General features: G+C 42.4%; 1 protein-coding gene across 8 annotated transcripts in view; it reads left to right on the forward strand.

The window, feature by feature from the left end:
* The window catches only part of LOC115011626 (RNA binding protein fox-1 homolog 3-like), a 332,138-nt gene that overhangs the window by 68,436 nt on the left and 247,681 nt on the right, over positions 1-16,021 (forward strand). The window lies entirely within an intron of this gene.

Here is a 16,021-nt window from a genome sequence, read left to right on the forward strand (position 1 = left end):
TCAAAAATAACAAGACAACAGTATACTATTATAGAGACCCACCAGAGGAGGAACAATGAGCACTTTGTGCTCTCTAGACGTGTGTTAGGGTTGTTTTCACGCAGTCAACTAAGTATAAAAAGTAAAGGAACTCATCTGCTTAAAGTATCATTAATATATTAATAAAGAGCTTTCAGTGCGCCTCCTTCTGTATCTTCTCATTACAAGACGTCTCGGCAGGTCTCTAAATGCCATATTGACTTGAGTTACAAACCACTGGACAACAAAGATTTCTTCTTTTGCCATTGTGTGTAATGAGCCACTGTCTCCGTCTGCACAGTGTTGCAGACGCTTTCTTCTCGTCAGCTCGTGCTCCACGCAGACGCTGAAAAGACATCAGAACAGACTCATCGGAATGATAAGCTGGTCTTGCGTCTGCACTTGTGCTGAATATCTCCAAGCATGTCAGACTTGCATCAAAGCCGTCGTTGTCATTTTCTTTTCAAGGGCAACTTGAAAGAGCAGTCGGGAAGAAAGTGGCGTTAGTTTCTTGTTTTCTCCTACGAGGCAGCCGGTTCAAAAGCAACCCGGCGTCTTGTGATGGGAGTGTAGGATGATTCAGCGGCAGCCCGGCAGCCCATGTGACTGCTTCGCATTTAAACATAAACAGAATTACGCCTGCTCCAGGGATCTTCGCAGAGGAATGGAAAGTAGTCCCAAATTTCACAGCAGCATATCAAACGTCTTTTTATTTAACTCTTCCTTTCTGTTTCCCCTCCTTTCCCTGTGGCTCCCTGTAGCATTGTGCACACATAACAGCGCCTACTGATTGGGCTTATTTGAAGCACGTACCCTGACAAAAAAATGGAGAAGAGGAGATTTTCCCATGTCACAACGGGATTGAATGTGGTTCTCCAGAAGAGGAGGGCCTGAGAGGATTATATGGCTCAGTGGGCGCTGTATTGTGTGGGGAGTGGATACAGCAGGTACCCACTGAATCCCAGCCAAGAGACAGCCACAGTGTTGCTAGGGATAATGTTGCCTCCCAGCAATTAAACTCTGGAGCTTTTGGAGTGGTTTAGGAGGAAGCTTGTTAAATTATCCCGTTGCTTCTTTCCCCCTTTTTCTCCCTCTGCCTCTCCATTAACCACGTTTCTTCACTTGTTACCGTTTCACTAGATGTAAACCTTTAAGGGGAGTCATTTCAATGCTTTGCTGCTTAATTGAATCCTCCCCTGTTGGATAATTGCATCTTTTTCAATCACATATAAAATGCACAGAAATTGAGACATAAAAGAAAACTGCACTTCCACCCCCAGTCTGTTGAGATAAAGTGACACTAAAAACACAAACGCTGCCAGTTGATGGCAGCTTTGAATTAGAAACATAGAAGCTTTAGAAAAAACTAAACGCTAAAACTCTGAAATAGCCATAATGATCTAAACTTAATGCTTTTATATTAAGGGATCCAGTCGGTGAGAGGTTGCTCGCTGTGTGACGTCACTGTTCGGATACAACTCTGAGAATTCAAGTGTTGTGTTAATATTCTTAATTATAGCATCGACTCCATTACTGCCACATGCGTTAGGTTAGCAGTACAATGCACCTCCTGTGTACTTCATTAAACTCTAACTGTAAACACTTATTGTGTATTTTTGTCAATGTATTTTATTAAGAGAAAATGAGGTAAACAAAAAGGTTCAGTATTCTTTATTATTATTTAATATATTCTTTATTTATTTTAATATATTTCTTTATTATTTAATATATTCTTTATTATTTAATATCATTTCTTTATCAATTGAATCTATTTCTTTTATTATTTAATATATTTCTTATCATTTAATATATTTCCTTTATTATTTATATGATTTCTTTATTATTAATATCATTTCTTATTATCCTTAATATATTTCTTTATTATTTCTTCTTATTATTTAAATATTTCTTTATTATTTTTTATTTCTTTATTATGTTAATATATTTCCTTATTATGTAATATATTTCTTTATTAGTGGAATATATTTCTTTTATTATTAATATATTTACTTTATTATTTCTTTCTTTGATTACATATATTTCTTTATTACTTAATATATTTCTTTATTATTTAATATATTTCGTCTTTATTATTTAATATATGTTTTTATTATTTAATATATTTCTTTATTATTTAATATATTTTCTTTATCATTTAATATATTTCTTTATCATTTAATATATTTCTGTATTATTAATATAGTTCTTTATTATTAATATATTTCTTTATTATTTAATATATTTCTTTATTATTTCTTTATTATTTAATATATTTCTTTATTATTTTATTTCTTTATTATTTAATATATTTCTTTATTATTTAATATATTTCTTTATTATTTAATATATTTCTCTATTATTTAATATATTTCTTTATTATTTTAATATATTTCTTTATTATTTAATATATTTCTTTATTATTTAATATATTTTTTTATTATTAATATATTTCCTTATTATTTAATATATTTCTTTATTATTGAATATATTTCTTTATTATTAATATATTTCTTTATTATTTCTTTATTATTTAATATATTTCTTTATTATTTAATATATTTCTTTATTATTAATATATTTCTTTATTATTTAATATATTTCTTTATTTAATATATTTTCCTCTGATAAAAATATTCCTATTTCTAAGTGTTTGGACATTTATTCTTTTTTTTAAACGTCAGAAGTTCATGTACAATAATTAATGAATACTTTACTGAAAGGAGCCTCCCTGCATAATGACTTATTTTACTATTAATATCACAATATAGGCATATAACCCTTATGACATTCATTAAATCATGAAACCTCATTGTTGTTATTTATGGATTTGTTTGTGTACTCACCTTTCTATACAGCCGTTGTGTTATTAGTGTTGGAGTCATGAATAGAGTCCTCATGCTCACCTACAGTGGGAGTTTGTTGCTTGCACTTAAACCGATACACGAGTTGTAATTCTGTTTTTATTTCTGCAGACACAGCTTGTGATGAGCGTGTGCTGCGATGTTTCATTTTAAACCGCACTTGCCGTCACCTCCAGTAAAACTCTCCCTCTGCTCTCAGATAAAGATTTCATAAAGGATCAGAATGAAAGTGCAAAATGTGTTTCTATCATCACAGTGAACTTTTGTTGTCTGTGTTTTTAATTGTATCTACATTATGTTGATTGTTTTCTGTGCTGTAGCACAAATTGCCCCCGTGGAGAGAGCAAAGTTTCTAAAGTCTGAAATAAGCTGAGATCTTAAAGGTTCAATGTTCTGAGACACCGGCTCAGGGCGCTGTGTGTCACCTCTAAACTGGGTCCAAACAATCTGTAATGTTCGTATTTCAGTAGTAGTAGTATTTGTTGTATTCTTTATAGTGTGTAATGCCTGTTAGTCCGTCAGCAGGGCAGAAACTCTTTGCGTTGTGTTTACTGATCACTGATGTTACTGGGGCTGTAGTCCGTCCTGTAGTCATTGGACTAAATCCAAAGTGGCAGAAACTAGAAAACGACCCACATATTCGTCTCGTGTTCCCGGTGGCGGCGCAGCCATGAGAGCAGCTCGCCGGGGGAGGCGAGACGTCGGTCGAGCCGGCACTCTGCAGCCTCCAGCAGCCGGAGAGACTTGAGCTCAACCAGAACCAGAACCAGGCCTACAGTCACTGCTGCTGGACCTGTGTAGCAGCAGCGACAGGGAGTCTGCAGTTCCCCGGTGCTGGGGCTGAACTCCAGCTAACTGCTAACTGAAGCTACGCCGTCGCCCGCAGCTGCAGACAGATAAACGGAGAAACATCTTCCTGCAGCTGTGAGGACAAGAGAGGTGGTGCTGGGGGGCTTCTCCTTTCTGACACTTTGAATGTAATCCAATGAACAAACTATGAAACAGGAACACGGCTGTAATATTTACGAGAGTCAGACTCACTATCGCCTCTAGAGGAACAAGTGGTATTACAGCGCTGCTAGCCGTTAGCATGCTAACTTCAGTAGATATCTGCAACACACAGACGTGTTTAACGTCAACACTGTCAGCTCTTCACACTCTGTTCATAATGTTAGTTCATTGTTTTAATGTTTTAAGTTTCAATTCTGGCTTCTCTGAAGGATCTAAACTCTTCTTCCAACACGACACAAGAAGTGATCTGCATCTAAACACGCAGGTACATGATGCATTCAAGTACCAGTTACAAAACACAGAACTTGCACTGCTTCCCTGAAACTCTCACTTTGTCTTCATTTTGCTTTTGGGTTCAACCTCCATAAAACTCTGTGTCTTGGTTTTGGTTTTATGGGGGGGGGGGGGCGGGGAGCTCACTAACTTTGACCACTGTCCTCGTCCTCGGGCGAACAAACAGCCCATTTCAAAGGTGAAAGTCCACGACTTTCCTTTTGAAAAAAACATCCTCATTTATTTCCACATGTGACACTGTGCTTCCTAACACCCTTGGGACTTATGTGTCCGGAGTTCCAGGTCGGTTCCCAACAGCACAGCAGTGCTGCCTTAACCTCCTTCCCCATGCCCCTACACACACACGCATAACATCACACACACACACACACACACACACACACACACACACACACACACCCCAAGGTAATGTGGGTAGTAGAGCCCCAAAGCTTCGTCGTCCAGGACAAATTGGTAGCAAGCGGCTCATTTACTCGCAGCCGTCATGAATGGACTGTGCCGTGACTGTGTAAACAAGTGCAAAGACTCCCAAGGGCATTCCTGCATAAATAATGACTCCAAGAGATGTTTGCCATTTGTACCACTCACTGGTTGCAGACATGGGTCAGCTAGTCTCCTCTGTGGGGAGTCTTCAGTAAACAACATCGGCCGTGTCCATTAACGAGTGTGTGGAAAGTTTACCTGGTCACAGGTGCGAGGGATAGTCTCCCAGGCGGGGGGGGGGGGATGTTGGACATTGTTTTAGCTTCTTCTCCCGCTTGTTTGGAAGCGTTTGGTTTTCGGAGACTCGTCGGCGCTCTGCTCCGGTCTGAAGCTCTGCAGAAGGTGACGCTCACGAGTGCTTCATTGTATTTGGTTGGTTTACCTTCTCGCTGCACGTCTTGAATCAAAACAGGACTCAGAAGAAGTTATTTACTCAGGAGGACATTTGATGGATCATGTTTTGTCATCCTGCCACAGTGGAGATTTTGGCGGCAGGTGAAGAGTCAAAGCGCATCACGTCTTCTGTCACTGTAGCGGAGCAGCGTCTGCAGTCCACTCATACAGCAAACGTTGAGTACTAGTGCCATTTATGCTTTTTGTCCTGCTTGTCTTTGCAATCAGGATGAACTGTGGGAGCTTCCTGTTGTTGTTATTTAAGTTGTTTCCTAGGATTCTCCCAGGGGAGTGAAATAGCCGTTATTGGGACTCCCGAACGTCACTTCAGTTATATTCCCTCACCTCCACAAATGAACCAGACTGAAGAATTCAACAGTGAGTTTGATTAAATTGCTTCCAAAAGTGTGTGTGTGTGTGTGTGTGTGTGTGTGTGTGTGTGTGTGTGTGTGTGTGTGTGTGTGTGTGTGTGTGTGTGAACGCACCTGAGGTTGACATTAGAGGAGGGAGTAATGCAGCTGTGAGCAGCTCTTTTTCTTTGTTCACCTTTGGTGTGCGACTCAAAAGCCCTGTTTGTACGACTGAACAGTTCCGAGGACCTTCGCTTCCTCCTTTAGTGAAACGTAGAGCCACATGTGTAAATGTACACATTTCTGCAGGCTGTTTAATCGTGCCGTACCAAAGTGATGACGGCTTGAATACAGATACATAATATGATCCTTTCTAACAAAGTCATTTACTCTAATAGTGATACAGTCGAAATAGATTTTTCATTGTCGTGGTGATATGAACCGCCCCGTTAATACAGGTGCAGACCTCCCTTTGTGAGACTGAAGTCTAAACGCCAACAAATATAGAAGCAGAATATTGATAAAAACGTTCAATAAATGTTGACTTTTGGACTTTACAACCTCTAAAGTTCTGGGAAGGGTTCGTCTTCTTCTGCAGGTGTGCATAAACATCAGCTTTAAACACGAGGAATAGACGCGCAGAACCAAAAGAAGCTGCGATGCATGTGGATGTCTCGTAATAACACGATTGTTAAGATGCCGTCACAGAAACAGAGCGACATGTTTCACGGTGCACGGACACATCCATCAGGAGGACTTCTTTGAAATGAGTTTTTGAAACGTAGCACTCTGAACCAAAGTGCTGCAGCGACCGACTGACCGTCATCCCTGCAGCCAAACTGTGGCTATAAACTGCCACTGAACTGCACTCCTCCTCCTCCTCCTCCTCCTCTTCCTCTTCACTTTGCTCAGGAAGCAGTGGTGCACTGACCTGATATAATCTCCAGCATCCGACAGCATTATGTCCTTTTGACTGTTGTTACCGCACGTCTCGCTGCGGGGAACTCTACAGTAAGCTATGTTTTTAGACGGCCGCCCGTGCTGCAAGCAGCACTCCAAATTGTGTTTCATAATTGTTTGGCATATAGGTTTCCGCTCCAAGCGTGGGTTTGAGGGAGAATGGAAAGCAAGAGGATGTGTCAGTGGGAGAGAGGGGAAGAAATAAAGAGCAAGACAAAGCAACACCCACTCCTCATTAGCTTAAACATTGCGTGCATCCGTTATCCTGTAAGATAACATTTGAAGAAGGAGAGAAAACAGAAAGCAGAAGCCCACATGTACTGCGCCACAACATGGTATTGGAGATATAAAACAAATCTCCACACTTAGACTGTGCCATCTGTTCATCTTGGAGAAGAGCGTGCCTTTGCGACACTTTTTTCTCCCCTCCCTTAGAAACCATCAAGCTCTCTCTGAAAGCAGACAGCTTGACAAAGTGACACGCCTGGATGCCAACCCCGTGGCTGCATGTTTTCTCCCCCCCCCTCTTCCTTTAGAATTTCCACATAGTTTGCATATCTAAATCCAGTATGTGATAGCATATGCAAAATACAATGTGACATAATACAATTTGAGCTCCATGTGAGAAATGGAATTATCTTTGTGGTGATTGTCAGCTCTGTGTTACAGTAATCACTTTCTTCCAGCAGCGAGGACGTGACTCACTCACAACTTGACCCGCTGTCGTTATCGATTCTCTGCGACAGTATTTATCATATTTTGTTTTCCTTCAGGTAAATTAGAAATGAATTTGGAAATGGAATAAATAAAGGAATGATGAAAATATTAGTAATCCCCATGCAAATTGGAACAAGGAGTAAATCCCACCGGCAGTAAATCCTCCCCCCCCACTGTTTCTATCTCTGTCTCTCTCTCACGACGCCGCTTGGATGCTTCAGAGGAAGTGGTCGATCTTCACAGTGAAGACACGTCACGGCTTCTTCTCTGTCATCTCCTCAGCCAGACGCACACCCCGGTGGTCTAATTGATGCAGGATGTGTTCTCCAGGTCCCCAGAGGAAGGTCACACAACAGGAGTTTGAGGAACCGTGGTGAACATAGCAAAGTGTGAATCTCAGCACCGATACACAACAATGTTTGATAAAATCTTCAGTTTTCCTTTCGCTATAAATGCTTCCTTGTGTACTTCGTCTTTGTCTGCATCAGTGGATACTTTGGCAGCTTTTTCCCTCTCATTTGTTTCCTTTATAGCGTTACTGTAGTTTTATTTTTTATTTTTCAACTCAAAGCGTTGACAGAAAGTCCTCACGTGTTCTAAAACAACACGTGTCTCAGGATTGTGAATACAGGAAGTAAAGACGTCATAACTCAGGGGTCAGGACCGTATCCGTGCATTAACTGCAACATGGAAGACTCTTGAGTCCCCGTTCCTCCTGATTGCAATGCATTAAGTGGAGGACATGTCTCTTCCTGTTTTGAGCATCGACACACCCGCGCCAAGCGGCGACACGCGGTGACACGCGGCGACACGCGGCCAGCTCTGCATTATTTTGTTTTTGGCTGAAGCCTCGTCCTCTCTCCACGGCCCCTCAGCCTGTAAAGAGGACATCCGTAAGGACAGGTGGAGTCTGCCATGCAGTCAAGCTTCTCTGCTAATACAGTTAAATACAGTCGTTAAACGTGTACGTGTACGTGTGTGTGTGTGTGTGTGTGTGTGTGTGTACAAGCATTATGTTTTCAGGGATTTACTTTCTTTGAACTTTCCTTAACTTTTCAGTTCTCTTTTGGAATTTATTCCATTTCCATTCATGTCCTTTGAGTTTCCAGCTGTTTCGTACGGACACTGACGATCGTAATTTGCCCGTTGCCTAATTAACTTTTGTTTTATCAAAAATAATTAAGAATTTGTTCAAAGAACGGGAAACTTCTCTTCTAATCCTGTTGAACATGGTCTAGATGAAAAGAGCCCTTTCAACTCGTAGATACAACAATAATTTGTGGGCGTCTGAGAGTGACAGCGTACGATGGTCTGTGTTCCGCACACTCCAAACTGTTTGTTGCTCGGTGACATTGATGTGACTCAGAAAATTCTATGTCATTAAATGCTTGGAGAATGTTTCTCCACTGACCGCAGATTGCTCCCAGCTCAACGCGCCGCTTGTTTCCCTCGCTGGACTTTTGAGTGTCATCTTTTTGTCCGTCCTGCTGTAATGAAATTCTACAATTACTGAGCTCTTCAGGTCTGTTTGTTCAGCTCTCCTTCTGCTTCCCCCGGTCTTGCATCACAGTCACAGCTTTGCACTGAATGCTTTCCTAGATACCCTCACACAATGCAGTTTAATTCTGGTTACACAACACTAGATGTCACTCCAATGTTCTGAGATTAGTTTGATGTGACTGCCTTTGCACCTAGGTGGACATCCCTATTCGCCTTTTAGTGCATTTCCACACATCAGCTCGCATGCTTTCACATCACATTACATCACATATCCCCTCAGTTCACCGTGGATCAAATGCTTGTGTCATCCAAGTCGGAGATGCTGCCTCAGATAAGTAGATTTAAAGTGTGTGTTATTTGAGCAGAAAACTAAAGCGGGGTTAGCGCTGTGGTGTGATCCTGGGTCTCAGGGGGAGGCTCCCGCTTGTCAGAATGTGCTGTTGCAGGATCTTCCTGATGAAGTCATTAAGAAGTCATTAAGAAACCATTAAGAATCATTAAGTCGGCGAGGTGGCACTCCAATGCGCGCACAGCGAAGCGCCAGGCATCAGGAAAACTTGTTAATCACGCAGTTTATTTGTTTCCCCAGTGTGAGACTGTAAATACTATGACAGTGTGTTGAAGTGTGCATCCTAATGAAAGTCTGTATTAGCTCCTTTGCCAGTGTGTGAACGCCCGTCTCCAGAGGGGCCACTCTCATCATCACACAATGGCTGCCTCCTCGCCAGCTAACCCTCTAAAGCAATAAACAAGAGCACGCGTTTCTGATGCTGTTCACTCATTTCCCCCTCCGTCGGCCAGGTGGCTGATTTATGAAACGACAGAGACTTCAGGGAGCGCCGTGCTTTGTTTTTGTCCTTTCGGCTTCGATTTGTGATCTTTGGGACGCACGCTCATGTATGGGTGCTGTACGCGTGTCGCCAAGTGTCTGCATTTGTCATGCATATAAGCGAGCCGTAGTGTTTTTCCAGCTGATTGTGAGCGACCACTAGAAGCCCCATACTGCGACAGGTCTGGAGGAGGAGGGCGCTGCTTGAAAAAACACTGAAGAGCTCTTATCTTACTCATTAGGCCTGAGCGAGATGTTGCCTTCCCCCATGATTATCTCCATACAGTGAATCTCTCATTAGGAGGTCCCTCTAAACCAAACCCTTGAGAGACACGAGGCTATCTCCAGGATGGGGAGGGAGGGACCACGGCTCCAGTGCTGCCTGACGCCGCTATCAGGCAGAATTAAGTCCCATGGGACCAACACTGACGTCGAAAAGGTCCTTCAGAACAGGAGGTGAGGGTGAAAGGTAACTTCTTCACTTAGAAATAACACTCAAATGCACGTTTACATATATTGAAGAAGGACATAAACCCTGAAGGATCTAACAATTACAGACTTACTAACCTGAAGCAGCGTCAAGGAGAAGCCTTCGTTTCCCGCCCTTTTTTGTATTCATCTCGTATTCCTGCAGCTCCGCCATGGACGTCATTAAGTTACTGTGTCAGCGTTCACACTGTGGGATTAAACACTTAGTTATTACCTGTGTTGGCTTTCCTGTGTTGACGTGTAGTTTTCCATTGGTCTCCTGAATGTTAGGCTCCCAAACTACGAACTCGGTAATTACAGGGAAACACATTCGTTCTTAGTCAATCGGATGGGGGGGTCGAACGTGCACCCAGGAGAGCGGTGTTCCGCGTTAAGCCATGATGACGACGTTTTACTAAACCTAACTAAGTAGTGTGTGTTTGTTTTCATTTGATTAACACTAACTACGTGTCTAAAACTGTGTCTGTAATCCAGAAGGTTTCCGTATGAATGTAAGTGCAGTTCAGTCGTGTGGTCGGGGGGGATCTGGATCTGTGAGAGGCTGCGTATGTCGTGCTAATAAACAATACTTATGTTTACACTGATGTTGCTGCCAGCGGTGGTTTATTTTCTCCATGATCGTAATCTTCCTCTAACTTTAAACGGGGACTAAGTCGTTCTGGAAGAAAAGGATAAATGTTTATCTCGTGTCTTTATATCTGTTCCTTAAATTGACTCTCTTTCGTGGCCAGTTTGGTCGGTTGCTTCACCCGAGGTGTTCGCAGAGTCTCGTTGATGGATTAAAACAGGTACACAGGTAGATGCTAGAAGTGTTGGTTCCCCTGAAATCACCTCAGCAGCAGCGCTGACACAATAAATATGCCATCCCAGACATGTTCCAGGGCTTCTGTCCAGCTCTGGGGCCCCTAAATCATTTAACACCTTTCCCTCTGCCTGCTGTGACCAAACATCCAAAAATAAACAATAAAAAATGCAGGTGTGTTCAACAAAGAGTCTCATGTGATCACAGCCCAGTGACTCCCTGCAGGAGCTCTTGCTGCCGTCCATGCAGGGTTAGAATATTGACATAAATGCTGTCAAAAAAACCCCGAAAAGCTGCATGACGGATGGCTTTCAGCTGCCATGTTATTAGCTTATGGATGTGCCTTTTGTCCGCTCATTTGGCTTGATCCCTCTCCCCACTGCTTTTTCTAGCCGAAAACACAAACCCTCCCGCTGACCGTGTGACCCGGGTCAACCAGCTCCTCTCAGGGTGTAATCCGTGTTGTGTGTAAACACATTAACTGGACATTAATATGGTGATTCTGCTCCAGATGTGCTTGTAAAAGTGGAGTTTGGACTTGGAAAGCAGCTTCTGGGATCCATACGGGTTAGCTGCCGAAGCAATATTCCACCTGCTCCTGCCGCCGTTATTTTTCACACATGCAAACAAATGCCCCAAATGAGAGCCACAGCATTTGGTTGAGCTGCGCTGATGAGGAAGTGTGTGTGTGTGTGTGTGTGTGTGTGTGTGTGTGGGGGGTGTTCATATACACCTGGTTAGTATGTGTTGAGAATCTGTTTCTGCTCTTCCGTTATGTTAATCTCAGGCCTCCCACACTCGGAACATGATGATGTGAGGGTTTCATCAACAGCTGCAACTGTCTGTCAAGTGATACAACATTACTGCGGTATCAGTCGTTTTCTGTCAACTAGTTAAACTCCACAAACTTTTCCCGTCGGATTGCGTTGATAACTTGGGAGAAAATGATGTAAAACGTGGAAATAGTGTAAGTGTGAAGCGGTGGCTCAATCCTGTCTGCGGTGTTTCACCTCACCTGCTAACTCAGACTCACAAGCGGCCCAGGATTCCTCAAACAAATTGAACCGAATTGTGCTAAATTACTTTCTTTTTCTTTGATCGATCCGGCTTATTTTCCAGCCATGTAATTTAATCCTCCTATTACTCGGCCTATATATCATCTTTGTTTATAAAGAAAGGGCCGGTCGATACAAAATACACTGACTCTCTTTTGAAAATGAATCAATGTGAAACATCATGCTGCAGCGTGGCAACCTGATCTGCCTCAGATGTATCGTCACAGCTTCTGTGGCAAAGGTCTCATCTGACTGGCAGCATGGAGGCTTTAAAATACAACGAGCAGAGAATACAAGTCACTGAAACAGATGAAACAGAAACCCTGCGCGTTGGACGACTGTCGCGTTCGCGTGTTGCTTTACGGGCCTCTGGTTTTCCAGGCAGGTGCGTGCATGCTGAGATGATCGGCCGCCAGCTGCAGAACGAGTGATTGCACACGAGCCACGTTAACTCATCAGGATTTTCCTCCAGAAAAACGCCCACTAATTCAGGATTCAGAGCGGCAGCGAAACAAGTGGCTAGTTTTCATGTCACACCCTCTCAGCTTTTTTCTCTCTGCAGCACTCTCATCATCCACGAGATGCATGATAGAAATATAAATGTAGCGTCACCGTCGTCAGTAGAAAACATCCACATTTTAATGCGTTTGTACTGAACAATCGCAGGATTCCCCAGCCGGTTGCATCAGTTCCTTCTTTCCTCATTAAAACGCAGGTGTACAGCAAGACATTGATCTCGACTTCACATGATACTCTTGTGTATTAAAACTCAATAAATGTTCATGTTGTATGTAAAAAACAAACGCCAGATGCATATGTCAACCTTGATATTTCACTGCATTCATTTTTTAATTAATTTAACAGCAGAAAACCTGGAAAATAAAGTAATTTATTAAAATATACAGTTAAATTAAAGACACATTTATTCATGAAATCAGTAAAGAACACACTTTCGCAATCATTGATGAGATATTATGGCATCCGACTTTTAAACCAATGTTTACGCCCCTGTTCCAGATGAGGAAATAAAAACAAACCTCCAAGTTTATTCTCTCATTTGCTAGTTTGGAAAGATGCCGTTGATCATCAATCATTATCGTCCGCCAATCTTTATACAAACACTTTGTCTGAAGCTAACTATTGTCTTAAATATTCCTTCTGTTGTTGGGAATCTGAAGCAGTGGGAAGAATAATCCAACATTCATCAGTAAATGAAAACCAGCTCCAGGAGCGTCTCTTTATCAAAGCATGTGGCAGGAAGCAGCGGGATGTGTATGAAATGTGACCTTCAGTTTGAGTAACTCTAATATCAGCACTGACCATAAAGGAATCTGCATCACCTGTACGCTGGTGTTGTAATAACGCTCAACATAGCACTTCAGAAGGCAGCGGGGACGCTGTGTCTTAAATTAGACGTCAACAGTAAGTAACTAAAACAAGACACCAGGCTGCTGCCTGTTTTTGGAGGAACAGCCACAAACCTCCCACTCTCCGCCACATGGGGTCTGTCCTCCAGCTCGGCCCGGATGGACTAGCGCTCCCCTGATGGTTGCATCCTTTCCCCTGAGGTCCGTCGTGTGCCGGCGGGTAAAGGGGAGAGATGCACTAGCAGACGCTGGCCACAGTTGCTCTTCCTGGCATGAGCATCGTGTTGGCTCTGACCAGACCCGAGTCTTCCAAGAGCTCTGTCTTTTCCGGCCGGCCTGAGCGCCCGCATGGGTCCTGGCATGCTGAGCGTGAGCTTGGCATCCCGGACAAACAACAGGAGGTGGAGGCATCCTCGCTCTTTCTCTCTCCTGATGATCTGCTCCAAGGACGATTTCCCATCTCTCGAAACTGGCTGCTGTTACGCACACAACAGCAGCAGCAGCAGCGTTGACAGACCTTCAAAAGCACGAGGTAGAGAACACAAAGGATCTGAGGGGATAGGATTGATTTGCTTGATTCGTATTGTAAAGAATCACATCCAAGCAAAATCAATTGCATTCATGTTTGGATACACGTATATTTACATGCCGAGAACACGTGCATTATGTGGCCTGTGTGCTTCAAAGACGGAAAATACTCGCCAATATTTTTCCCTATGTGCTAATGGCGGTATATGTTACTGCTGGGATGATATTATTAGGACACATTGTTGTCATGTAGTAGTGAATGATGAATGTCTTGTTGTCAGTCGACGCAGAGGTGGAAACATGCAGATTTACCTGTTTTACAATATACGTAAATCTGAGTCGACGCTTGTCGCCATTTTCATGGCAATTCTTTTCCGTTGCCGTTTCCGTAGCTCTGGCACAAAGAGATCTAATCTTATCTGACACACACACCAACGCTCACTCCCATTCTGCATAGGGCAGCAACAATGTCCCTCCACTTCCTTCTGTGTTCGGCCAATTCCTCTGAGATCCTCCAGCTCTGTTGGTGGTGTTGGACTTCTTTCTCCATCATCCTACGCCATGTTATTTTGGGCCTCCTTTTCCTTCTTTAGCCATCTGGGGTCCAGGGTAATGGCATGGCCAGTCCAGGTCCACCTGCGTCTCTCCATTAAAACAAACACGAGACCTACAGTGTTTGAATCTCTTAAAATAAAAACCTGCATGACTTGGTTCCAAAACGTTACCAACAACTAAACGTTTGACATCACGTCCAGAAGAACTGCAATATATAAAACATGTTTTTCAAATCGTCTTCCCATGTTTTAAACATTATCACGTTGCATATTTAATGCTGTAATTAATAGTCTCTACATCCACTGTTATAAAAAGAAGGGGCGGCCATGAAAGCATTAATACTGTCCAATCAACATGCACATTGTAATGGAGTGCTTTAACAGAATATCTTGGCATATTAGGCATTTAAAAATTATCATAATTTCATAATTGCACGGGGAAGTGTGCATGCGGTGTACGCCACAGTCTTGCTGTATTTAAAAAAAGGTCCTGTAAATATTAAACAGTTTTCTTCTGTTTGAACACGAGTGCTTCACAAAGCCGTGCATCAACTTTCAAGTTTATTGTTGTATTTACCACAAAACATCTCAACTGAGAGGTCCGCTAAGCGCTCTGTCAGTATTCAGAAAGAAAAGTCAAACAAACTGCAAGAGTTGTTTAAAAAAACTTCCTGTGCAAAAGCTGCCAACTGAAATCTAGACAAGCACAGAAATCCTGCTGCCAGCTGCATTGTGTTTGCAGCCTGGAGGTATTTATATATATATATATATATATATATATATATATATATTTAATATGTTACTGACATCAATTCAAAACTCTTTCTACGACTGAATTGTGTCGTACTGTGAAAGTTAGAAGCTGGTCAAAAGTGACCAGTGATAAAGAAGCATCCTGCTTCCTGTTTGTTATTCTCCGAGCTTTTGAAATACATCTCTATCACTGTTTTCTGTGTGTCGGCATATTGATCTCGTACTGTGGCTAATGAGCTGGAAGCTTCTCTCTCTTCACGTCTCCCACCACACTGACTGACCAACTGGGGATTTGAATCCTAACAACGTCCTTCAGGCGTCACGTGACCGAACGGGATGCATCTCATTTCCATGCAGAGCTCTGCGGATGGCTAGTTTTCTGACCGCCCCAGCTGATGAAAATAAAAGAAACTGTATTTTAAAGTGGCGCCCTTCCTGCAACCCCCATAATTCATGCTGTTTATGATGTAAATATTTCAGAGAGGTGAGATGACCCCACAGCATGGCAAAGGCCATTAATAATCATAAAAAATATGAACCGCCCTCTCAATGATTAATTGCATGCATTTTGCATAATGCTTTGTTTGCGATGAGCTTTAAGCCATTTACTGTCAAAGTAACCACGGCTACTTCAAAGGGATCTCTGTCGCTGTATCGCTAGTTACTCTGCAGGTATCTCCAGACAGGCTCCAACAGGGAGTCCTTTAAAACAAACTAGAGGTGCGTGTCCATGAACAAATGTTATTTAACACTTGTCGCAGAGAGAGAGAGAGAGATTCTTAAAAACTGCATCAAAAGCTCCTGAAAGAAAGTAAAGCGCTCGCATGCTTCATAACACTTTAAAGATAAGAGAAGCTTTAATGATCCCGCGCCGGGTAATTCGGTTGTTGCTGCAGCACAAAGAGCAATAGCACAAGATAAATAGAGAAGCAAGTAAAATAAATAAAGTGGTAAAGCAGAACTGTACAGAGCGTATGGAGACGTGCATTGCAAGGTACAGGGACAGTAGTGTGATACAATACAGTAAGAGCAGCAGACTGATGATGAAGTCGCAGCG

Source organism: Cottoperca gobio, chromosome 8, assembly GCF_900634415.1.
Source record: "Cottoperca gobio chromosome 8, fCotGob3.1, whole genome shotgun sequence".
Classification (NCBI taxonomy): Eukaryota; Metazoa; Chordata; class Actinopteri; order Perciformes; family Bovichtidae; genus Cottoperca; species Cottoperca gobio.